Raw genomic sequence first — 11,576 nt, 5'->3', positions numbered from 1 at the left:
CATAGACTAACCAGGCAAGATATGGTAGCTGGTAAAGTCACGGTTAGGGGGGGTTTAATGCATTATTCCCCCCAGCAGAAGCGTAAGACTTCAAGCAAACAGACCCAGTTAGAGTCTATCCTTGCCTCTCCTACTGCCCAATATTCCTGGTCCTGCTCACAGGCTATGCTGCAAGCCTTGCTGCAGGAGAAACACAAACACAACTGGCTGTATTCCTCTAAGGTAAAAACTGCTCTGTTCTGCCATAAGCAGCACCATGATGAGTGAGGTGAGAAGGCAGCCGTCTCCTGGTGCTTCAACTGCAGCAGCAGGACTCCTCAGGTGCTATACCAGCCATTCAGTGGGAGAATGGCCAACTCCAAACCCATTCGCTAGACATCTTTGCGTCCTGTAGGACTTACTATGTGGCCCTTTAGTCCTTGGACACCGCTTATGCCCCGACAATATTGTGATCTTCCTGACCTGCAATGCAGCCATGCTTCTCTCAGCCAAACAGAGACTGGCTTTAGAAGCCAATATCACCCCAGAAGAAATCCTTGAAGCGATATATGGTTTGCCTTATCCACAAGGTCCCAGGACTGGATGACTATCCATCTGAATACTACAAAGTCCACAAGGTCATGTTGTCTCCTTTGCTTTTCGAGGTGTACTATGAGGCAGCATCATCGCACAGCTACCTCACTGAAGCTAACAAGGCCTCCATTTCCCTATCTCTAAAGCAGACAAAGACCTGTTGAATTGTTCCAACTGCCACCCGATTTCATTGCTAAATGTAGACACAAAAGTACTATCTAAGGAGCTAGTCAACATGCTTAAGTGGTTAATCCCCTCATTGATACAAAGGGACTAGATTGAGTTTGTCCTCCATTGCGTGTCAGTATCTCACCTCCTCATTGTTATGTTATGTTATAGATTTCTTGATTACCACCAAGCGGGGTTCCTCCAGGCTCATTTTACCGAGGCGGTGATCCTTACAGTGTTGGACACTCTCCATAGTGAGGTCGATGGTGGCTCCTCGCAGTCTCTTGTCTTGGTTGATCTTTCTGCGGCCTTTGACATAATCCATAATCTTTTGGTCAACCGTGTGAGAATGCGGGAATTTCGGGACTTGCTCTGGGCTAGATCAGCACCTTTTTCGAAAATCGATTCCAGGCAGTCTGTGCTGCCCAGTTGACTGCCCTCAGAACTAGAATTTCTTGAGGAGTCCCAAAGGGCTCCTCACTTGCTCCCCTGTTTTTTATTCTTTACCTTCTCCCTCTTGTCCGAGCCCTGAAAGAGCGCCAAGTTTGTACATTTAACTATGCTGACGATTTTCAACTTATTTTTTCCACCACAACTCCTCCATCAATCAATCAATCAGGAGTTTATTAAAGCGCAACTACTCACCCGTAAGGGTCTCAAGGCGCTAGGGGTGGGGGCGTGGGGGGTGCAGGTTCCATTCCATCAAGGAGGGGGTCTGTCGAAGAGCCAGGTTTTGAGGTTTCTTGCGAAGATGGGGAGCGATGTTGTCTGTCTGAGGTGGAGCGGAAGGGCGTTCCATGCTTTGGCCGCGAGGAAGGAGAAGGAGTGGCCTCCCGATCTGGTCTTTCTGGTGCGGGGGACCACGGCGTAGGAGAGCTGGGCTGATCGTAGGGTCCTTTGGGGTGCGTGGAATTTGAGTCGGCTGTTCAGGTATGCTGGTCCGGTGCCGTGGAGGGCCTTGTGTGCGTGGGTGAGCATCTTAAAGGTGATTCTCGCCTCAACGGGGAGCCAGTGGAGTGTGCGCAGGTGCTGGGAGATGTGGCAGTGTTTTGGCAGGTTGCGGACCAGTCTTGCGGCGGCGTTCTGGATGTTCTGTAGCTTGCGGATGAGGTTTTTGTTTATTCCGGCGTAGAGTGCGTTGCCGTAGTCGAGTCTGCTGGTGACCAGGGCATGAGTGACTGTCTTTCGGTGTTCGAGGGGGATCCATTTGAAGGTCTTACGAAGGAGGCGGAGGGTGTGGAAGCAGGAAGATGAGACAGAGTTGATCTGGCAGTCCATTTTGAGCTCGGAGTCCAGGATTATTCCCAGGTTGCGTGCGTGGTCTGTGGGGGTTGGCTGGTTTCCGAGGGCGGTGGGCCACCAGGTGTCGCTCCAGGCGTCAGGGTTTGGGCCCATGATGAGTACTTCTGTTTTGTTGGTGTTTAGTTGAAGGCAGCTGTTTTTCATCCATTTGGCGACGGCTTCCATGCCTTCTCGAAAGTTGCGTCTGGCGGTGTTGGGCTCGTTGGATAGGGAGAGGATGAGCTGGGTGTCGTCTGCATATGACACGATGTTGAGTCCGTAGGTTCTGACGATGGGGGCAAGTGGAGCCATGTAGACGTTGAAGAGCGTCGGGCTGAGGGAGGAGCCCTGGGGGACTCCGCAGGTGATCAGTGTGGGGTCCGAGAGGAAAGGGGGAGTCTGACCCGCTGCGTCCTGCCGGAGAGGAAGGAGCAGATCCAGTCGAGGGCCTTATCCTGGATTCCTGCATCGTAGAGTCTGCGTATTAGGGTACGGTGGGAGACTGTGTCGAACGCCGCTGATAGGTGGAGGAGGATGAGGGCTACTGTTTCTCCTTTGTCCAGTAAGGTGCGGATGTCGTCTGTTGCAGCGAGGAGGGTGGTTTCCGTACTGTGGTTTTTTCTGAAGCCGGATTGGGAGGAGTCGAGGATGTTGTGTTCTTCAATGAATGTGGTGAGTTGGCTGTTGATGGCTTTCTCGATGACTTTCGCTGGGAACGGGAGCAGGGAGATGGGTCTGTAGTTTTTGAGGTCGGTGGGGTCCGCTGAGGGTTTCTTTAGGAGGGGGTTGACCTCGGCGTGTTTCCAGTCGTCGGGGAACGAGGCGGTCGCCAGGGAGCGGTTGATGGTTTGGCGGAGCATGGGTGCGATGGTGTTGGCGGCTCTGTTGAAGATGTGGTGGGGGCAGGGGTCCGTGGGGGCCCCTGAGTGGATTGACTTCATTGTCTTCAGTGTGTCTTCGGTGGTGAGGGCTGTCCAGTCATCAATCGCTGGTTTCCGGGTGTCGGGGGTGGTTGGTGAGGGTTCAATGTGTTGGTTGTCTTCGTCGAAGTTGTCGTAGATGCTCTTGATTTTGTGGTGGAAAAAGATGCTGAGTTTGTCGCAGAGGTCTTGTGAGGGAGGGATGTAGGTAGACTCGCTGGTGGGTTGGGCGAACTCCTTGATGATGCTGAAGAGTTCCTTGCTGTTGTGTGCGTGGGTGGAGATTCTGTCTTCAATCGCTTTTTTCCTTGTTTCTCTGATGAGTTGATGGTGGGCATTGGTGGGAGTTTGGTGGTGTGGCTGAAGGTGATGGAGTTTCCTGTAGTGAAGAGGGGGTCGAGGGTGTGTCCTGCTGAGTTCGTGGGCTCGGTCACGATCTGGCGGAGTCCAATGTTGTGGAGGTTGTCCAGGAGGGATGTGGTGTTGGGGTCCAGTTGATTGTCGAGGTGGAAGTTGAGGTCTCCCAGCAGGGTGTAGTTGGTGGATGCGATGGCCTGCGGGGAGATAATGTCCGTGATGGAGTTGGCGAAGGGTCCGCGGGGTCCAGGGGGTCGGTAGATGAGGGTTCCTCGGAGGGCGGCGGTGGGGCTGGCCAGTATCTTGAAGTGAAGATGTTCCATCAGTTCTGTGGACTCGTCAGGGAGTGTGCTCAGGCGGAGGCTGGATTTGTGGACGATGGCGATTCCTCCTCCTGGGTGGATGGGGCGGTCCTTCCTGGAGATCTTGTATCCTTGGGGGATGGCGATGGCGATGTCCGGTCCCGAGGTGGTGTTGGTCCAGGTTTTGGTGAAGAATGCTACGTCTGGGGTGGTGCTGTCGAGGAGGTCCCAGATTTCTGTTGCGTGTTTGTGGAGGGATCGGACGTTGAGGAGGATGCATTGCAGGGTCTTCGGTTCGGTTGTGTTCTTGTGGGCGGGTTGTGCTGGATCCGTGTTCTTGGCGGTGCTGCAGGTGTGCCGGCAGCGGTGACAGCTGAAGGGTCCATGGGTGTCGGCTGGTGATGCTAGCTTGCAGTTGTTGTTGCAGCCTGGGTTGAGTGCGTGGAGTGCTGCTGGGTCGTAGCGTTGGCGGGGCGGAGGTCCAGGGTTCCTGGTGCTGGTTGCGGACGGGTCGCAGACGGGCGCAGACATGCTTGCCTTTGACGCACCTTCGGCAGTGGCCCCCATTAAGTAGGGGTCGGGGAGGGCTGGACAGCTGGGAGGCGGGGAGGGGAGCTGGATTGAGCCGGTTGTGCTGGGGGGAGGGGCCGCGGGGGCAGCAGCGGCGGGGAAAGGTAAAGGGAGGAAAGAAGGGATAAAGAAAAAAGGGAAAATAAGCAGAAATAAGGCACAAAAGAGCAGAGATGCAGAAAAGAGCAGAAAGGTGAAAGATAGAAAGGGTAAAAAAACGAGTGAAAACGAGTGAAGGAGCAGAGGGAGAGAAAGGGAAAATGGGCAGAAATAAGGCACAAAAGAGCGGAGGTGCAGAAAGGTGAAAGATAGAAAGGGGAAAAAATGAGTGAAAACGAGTGAAGGAGCAGAGGGAGAGAAAGGGAGAATGGGCAGAAATAAGGCGCAAAAGAGCAGAGGTGCAGAAAGGTGAAAGATAAAAAGGGGAGAAAAACGAGTGAAGTAGCAGAAAGAAAGAAAGGAGACAGAGGTCCACTGGACCACCAGGGATGAGGCGCAGGGAAACCTGCGGGTGGAGGAGGGCCTCGATCACCAACACTGAAGAGTGCAGGGGCAGGGGCACCTCACTTAATGGTGGAGCTGCGAGGGTGGGAGAGCAATTTCACTGACAATGAGTCAGTGGTCTTGCTCGCCTGTCCCCGCAGTGGCCGCCATTAAGTAGGGGTCGGGGAGGGCTGGACAGCTGGGAGGCGGGGAGGGGAGCTGGATTGGGGCGGTCGTGCTGGGGGGGAGGGGCCGCGGGGGCAGCAGTGGCGGGGAAAGGTAAAGGGAGGAAAGAAGGGATAAAGAAAAAAGGGAAAATAAGCAGAAATAAGGCACAAAAGAGCAGAGATGCAGAAAAGAGCAGAAAGGTGAAAGATAGAAGGGTAAAAAAACGAGTGAAAACGAGTGAAGGAGCAGAGGGAGAGAAACGGAGAATGGGCCGAAATAAGGCGCAAAAGAGCAGAGGTGCAGAAAGGTGAAAGATAGAAAGGGGAGAAAAACGAGTGAAGGAGCAGAAAGTAAGAAAGGAGACAGAGGTCCACTGGACCACCAGGGATGAGGCGCAGGGAAACCTGCGGGTGGAGGAGGGCCTTGATCACCAACACTGAAGAGTGCAGGGGCAGGGGCACCTCACTTAATGGTGGAGCTGCGAGGGTGGGAGAGCAATTTCACTGACAATGAGTCAGTGGTCTTGCTCGCCTGTCCCCGCAGTGGCCGCCATTAAGTAGGGGTCGGGGAGGGCTGGACAGCTGGGAGGCGGGGTGGGGAGCTGGATTGGGCCGGTCGTGCTGGGGGGGCAAGGGCCGCGGGGGCAGCAGCGGCGGGGAAAGGTAAAGGGAGGAAAGAAGGGATAAAGAAAAAAGGGAACATAAGCAGAAATAAGGCACAAAAGAGCAGAGATGCAGAAAAGAGCAGAAAGGTGAAAGATAGAAAGGGTAAAAAAACGAGTGAAAACGAGTGAAGGAGCAGAGGGAGAGAAAGGGAAAATGGGCAGAAATAAGGCACAAAAGAGCAGAGGTGCAGAAAGGTGAAAGATAGAAAGGGGAAAAAAATGAGTGAAAACGAGTGAAGGAGCAGAGGGAGAGAAAGGGAGAATGGGCAGAAATAAGGCGCAAAAGAGCAGAGGTGCAGAAAGGTGAAAGATAAAAAGGGGAGAAAAACGAGTGAAGTAGCAGAAAGAAAGAAAGGAGACAGAGGTCCACTGGACCACCAGGGATGAGGCGCAGGGAAACCTGCGGGTGGAGGAGGGCCTCGATCACCAACACTGAAGAGTGCAGGGGCAGGGGCACCTCACTTAATGGTGGAGCTGAGAGGGTGGGAGAGCAATTTCACTGACAATGAGTCAGTGGTCTTGCTCACTCGGAGGCGTGGACTCCTCGGAGTCGGTCCACGCCTTTCAGTCTAACGCCTTTCAGTTCATTAGTCAGAGGATGAACAGTAACCATCTGAAACTCAATCTGGACAAGACGGAGTTGGTTATAACAGTTGGTATCTCTAAAAATCCCCGGGGCCCTCATTTCTGGCCCAGGAGCTGGGTCATGACCCCTCTCTATGTAGCTCAGCTAAGAGCCTTGGGGTAATAATCAGTCAGGTCCTCACTAGGAAGCCCCAGATTGGGACGGTGATCTCCACCTGCTTTTTCCAATTTAGGAAAATAAAAAAAGATCTGTAGATTTCTTACCCATGAAGATCGGATTCAGGTGATTATTGCCATGGTCATGTCCCATGTCGACTATGCTAATTCGCTTTACTTTGGCATCCCCCTCTACTTATCTAAACATCTGCAGATGGTACAAAATCAGGCCACACATCTGATTGTTCATCAACCTAGACACCATCATGTCACTCCTCTTCTAAAGAAACTACATTGGCTCCCGGTGGTCCAGCGCTGTGCCTTCAGGGTTGGTACCTTATTTTTAAGTCACTCAATGTAAGAAGCCCTAAATTTGTGTGAACAACTTGATTAACAAGTATGATCCCACACGCAATCTTTGTTCAGACCACAAGCAATTCTTGTCCACTCCCTCTTTTAAATTAAAGCACACTGGCGGTGCCAGGTTTGCAATTTTGGCCCCCGTGTTCTGAAACTCCCTCCCCTCTGGAATTCGCTTCTGCACCAAACTCCTTGGCTACAGAAGCCTCCTCAAAACTTGCCTATTCCAATAGGCCTTTTGAATGTTCTCCAGGACTTGGGCATCAATCAAAGTAGCGCCATGAAACCTCCCCGGTGTACGTGCGCTTTACAAATTTATCTTAACATAACATAACATAACATAAACCCTCCACCGAACTTCCACCAACCATCCAGAAACTTTTGCTCCACCGCACTCACCCTCACACAGACCCTGTGCATCGGCCATAGCGGCAGTGGAGGCCACTCCTTCTCCCACATCGCCGCCAAGTCGCAGAACACCCTCCCCCTCGACCTCAGAACAGCACCCTTGCTGACACACTTCAAGAAGAGACTTAAGCCTTGGCTTTTCGACTAAATCCAGCAACCCAGAGTCTGGATACCCTCATAGTTGATAAGCAATGCTCTATAAGTACTGATTGATTGATTGATTGATTGATTGATTGATTGATTGATTGATTGATTGATTGACAGATCACACACCCCGACTGTCATTGCAGGCCAACCTTATAAATGGTCCCCCTCCTCCATGAGTTACCTTGGAATTAAAGTCACCCTATGTCTTTAAAACAAGGTGAAATGCAACCTGGACCCCCTCCTCGTGAGAATTAAGGAGGATATGTGGTTACCATGCTCCCACTCCGCATCCAAGCTCGCCTGATGTTCCCTCTGGAAAAAAACCTTGAAAATCATTCTGTGAGGTGACTAGACCTATTGTTGAAACTGGAGAAGGTCTATGCAGCCAATGAGCAGGGCAGCCATCCCATGCCAACTGTCCGTGGCGACTGGTTGGCATCCAGTTGGTACCCCTTATATGCATATGCATACCACTCTGGACACTCTCAATTAGGTGCAGATGGAGTACTCCCTCCTTGGTCATCGGTGGGGCATTGAAATGTTGCATACTGGAGGGGTGCCCAAACTGATCACATCCCATCCTGTCCTAGCCACCACTATCCAAGCATGGCAGAAGTCACACTAGCTGCTGAAGATCCACCCCACTATCTATGGCATGGCCTTCCTGGGGTCCAATTGGCCATCGTGTAAATCCAAGGGTGTCCTTCACCACTTTGGGGCCTGGAAAAAGATGAGGGCTACAAATCCTTTTCTGAGGCCCAGGGACAGTACAGCCTCTTTGCGAGCCACTTTTGGGACTATCAACATCTGCAGCACTGTCTTTATTATGCTTTGGACATTTACCCACTAGAAATGCTCTCCTCACCTCTAATGGACTACTTATAGAAGTGAGGCACCGACAAGGAGACTGTATCAGGCTGTACCGGATCTTGGTTGGCCCGCTCCCTGTGGGACTGGTGGACGGACAGGTTGGAGCCCACATATTTAGAGGTTGACTAGGGAGACCTGCTCGCTGATAATGATAGATGCCTCAGGAGGACATCCTCACATTCATTTATTTCAAGGTACTGCATCGTTGGTATTACTTACCCCTTCGACTCTGTAGGACTTCCCTTCTCCTGACTGCTGCATGTTGGAGTTATAGAATAGATCCCTGAAGGGAGACATCTTTCTCCTTCTCTGAGACTGCCCCACTCTGACGGCCTATTGGTCCTCTGTCACCGAAATACTCAGACAAACGGTGCCTCTCACCAGGGCGCTGAAGGTACAGACAGCTCTCCTCCATGACTTCTCACAATTCACAGCCATCATGAACCATTGGTCCAAGTGCTTGGCCACGACCCTGGATACCACCAAGATTTGCATTCTGAGGATCTGGAGATCACCCATGAGACCGATCCCAGAGGACTGACTGCTTGAATTGTTTCAAGTGTCTGCGTTGGAGTGGATCATTGCTAGATACACTGACCATTACAAAAGATTTTTTGGGACGCATGGGAGTTTTTCTCTGCAGCCCCTTACCTGCAACCCTCCCACTGACTGATTCACTCTTCAGACATGCCTTCCATACCCCCACATCATCATGTTGCCTCCTCACCCAAAATTCACACCCCGTGTCATGCCTCACCCCCTCTGAATCTCCATGCCTGCTTCCTGAAGAGTCCCTGGTGAGGACCTCATACTGGATCAATGCGTTGAATGCCCGGAAGGTTGATATGGAATTCTTGACAAACGGTCCAGGCGATAGCCTGTCCCTCTGTGGGATGATTGACCTTTCCACATCTTGCACCCTCCCTCCCTCTTGATGCTCGTAAGCACCATCATTTTGGTGCCCTATCTCGCTCCCTCCCATTCTTCCTCCTGGACTGCTCCCAGAAGTGCTTTGCCCTTCTTTCCCCTGCTGGCCACTCCCTCCACTCTGGTTGTCCAAGAGACAGGCAGCCTGCCTTCTTCATGGACTTTGATGGACTTCCCGGATGTTGGTGCAGGTCCCTCCTGCTGGACTACCCCCACGCTTGGACCCCTTGGCTTTCCACGTGCTTTATAATGCTGTTCTGCCATACCTTGGTATTTTTGATCATGCTTTATGTTATGGTATGTTAAAAAGATTTATAGAGCCCTTGTATACTTGGAGGCGCCTTGGCGCTAAAATCTCCCACACACAACAGGAAAGAGACCCTTAGTTTTAAAAAGCAACTTTTTCAGCTCTTTCCTAAAGGAGGCAAGGGAGGACAAGGCTCTGATATAAGGGGGAGGTTATTCCAGAACTTGGTCGTCCCTGTAATGAAACTTCTACCACCACAGTTCATCCTTCGGAATATGGGGGCCACCATTTTCTTGGCTCCAGAGGAGCGCAAGAGTCTGCTGGGTTCATACTAATCAAAGACCTTCCTCAGAAACTCTGGGCCAGTGACGTGATCGCCCTGTGGGCAATACAGAGGGCTTTGAATTTGATACAACTATGACTGGCAGCCAGTCAGAAGTCTGTAGACTTCTTGAGAGACAGAATGGAATTTGGGAATACCCAACAGCAGCCTAGCTGCCGCATTTTGCAGAGTCTGTAATCTATGTAAATATTGTTCCTGCATATTCACATTTAGGCCCTTACAGTAGTCCAGTTTGACAGAACTAAGGAAGTATTGTCAGTTTTGTTTGGTAGTGGCTGGGCTGTATGGAAGAATTATTTTAATCATCCTCAGGGTGAAAAAAGCAGAAGAGATATTAGTCTTGACCTGGCTTCCAAAGTTAAGCTCATTGTCAATAAGAACTCCTAAGTTCCTTGCCTTGGTCACAATGATGGGAAGAGGACCTAGTTCTTCCAGCCACCAAGAGAAGGCCCAAGTGGGAGAGAGGTTTCCAAACAACACTACCTCAGTCTTTCCGGAGTTGAGCTTTAGGCAGTGTTTGTTCATTCGTAGACTCATATGCAAACAGCCATGGAACTGGGTGGAGATGCTGGTATCATTGTTCAAAGCTGACACCACAATCTAAGTGTGATCAGCATAGGAGGTAAGGGAGAAGCCAAATGTTTTAATCAGTGTGGCAAGTCCTGTTACATGTACATTGAATAATTTCGGACTGAGCGAGGATCCCTGTGGGACTCCGCAAGGAAGGGAGAATGGGGAAGATTCATACTAATCAAGGGCAACAGGTTTTTACTCTGTCAGCAAGAAATTATGTCAGCATGGTCAAGGCATTAGCTTTGATTCCTAGCTCTCCTAGCCCGTTGATCAAAAGCTGGGATCAACCACATCAAAGGCCGCTGACAAGTTGAGGCTGATATGTGCTCGGGCTCCTCTCCTATCCAGCACAGGTCTTATCTCCTCCGTAGATTTGATCAAAGCTGTCTCATTACTTTGTCTGGGTCTGAATCCAAATTGCATTGGGTCTTGATATAATTAGCTTGAATAAATTGGGCAAGCTGTAGATTCATTACTTTCTCCACAATTGTTGCAGGGAGTGGGGGGCGGGAGATGGGGTGATAGTTGCTGGGATCTGCAGCCTTCAGGTTAGGTTCCCTTATAACAGGTGTATTTGTAAAGCGCATGATTACCCAAAGGTGTCCTGGCGCTGAATAACAGATGTTTATTGTTTCCCAACGGTACTCATTTTATCAACCTCAAATGGAAGAAAAGCTAAGTGGACCTGCTGGGATTTGAACCTGTGACCATGAGGTCAAACACAGACACCTGCATTGGATTCATTAGTCAACTGAGCCACCAGACCCGGCTTGTTAGAGGAAGATTGGAGGTTCTTTTACAGTGAGAGAGGAAAGTTCTGGTGGTAAACATATAATTGAAGATAGCAGTGAGCTTCATAGCTATCAAATCTGGGAACAATTTCAGCACCAAATGAGGACAGGGATCTGAAGGAGAGATAGATGTAGTGGAGATGATCATTTTAGCTACCAGATCTGGAGTGGTTGGGGAGAATCCCATAAAGATCATCTCTATGTGATTAACCTGAATGGTATTTTAGAGGCCTCAAACTTTAAGTAGATATGATCCCTGAAGCAATTAGCCAGTGTGTTGCAGAAGTATTGACTACAATTAGTAGCTTTACTGCCTGGGAGTGTACTTAGTTTAATAACTACCTGCAAAATATCCTGGGTGGAATTCTTAGCAAATTCTATTTGTTGGGTGTTACATGTTGATGGCGCCCTGCACGTATTATGTAGGACATCAATATGGACATTGGCCTGGGCTTCAATAGTGAAAGGACACAGACCCAAGACCTCTGTGTGAAGTGTAGTATCAGAGAAGGAAAATCTTGAGTAATTCCTTTTGCTCTGCCTCTCCCTGTGTGTTGAGATATCTAGGTCATAAGACACACACAGGATTTGAGGTTAGGTTCAGATAGTACAGAATGTGTGACAGCAGACACTTACAAATGAGAATGCTGCCAATGGACTATACACCATCCAGGGAACGATGC

This window comes from Lissotriton vulgaris, chromosome 4_1, assembly GCF_964263255.1.
Source record: "Lissotriton vulgaris chromosome 4_1, aLisVul1.2, whole genome shotgun sequence".
NCBI lineage: Eukaryota > Metazoa > Chordata > Amphibia > Caudata > Salamandridae > Lissotriton > Lissotriton vulgaris.
The sequence above is the reverse complement of the archived record's forward strand: the minus strand, read 5'-3'. Positions refer to the sequence as shown.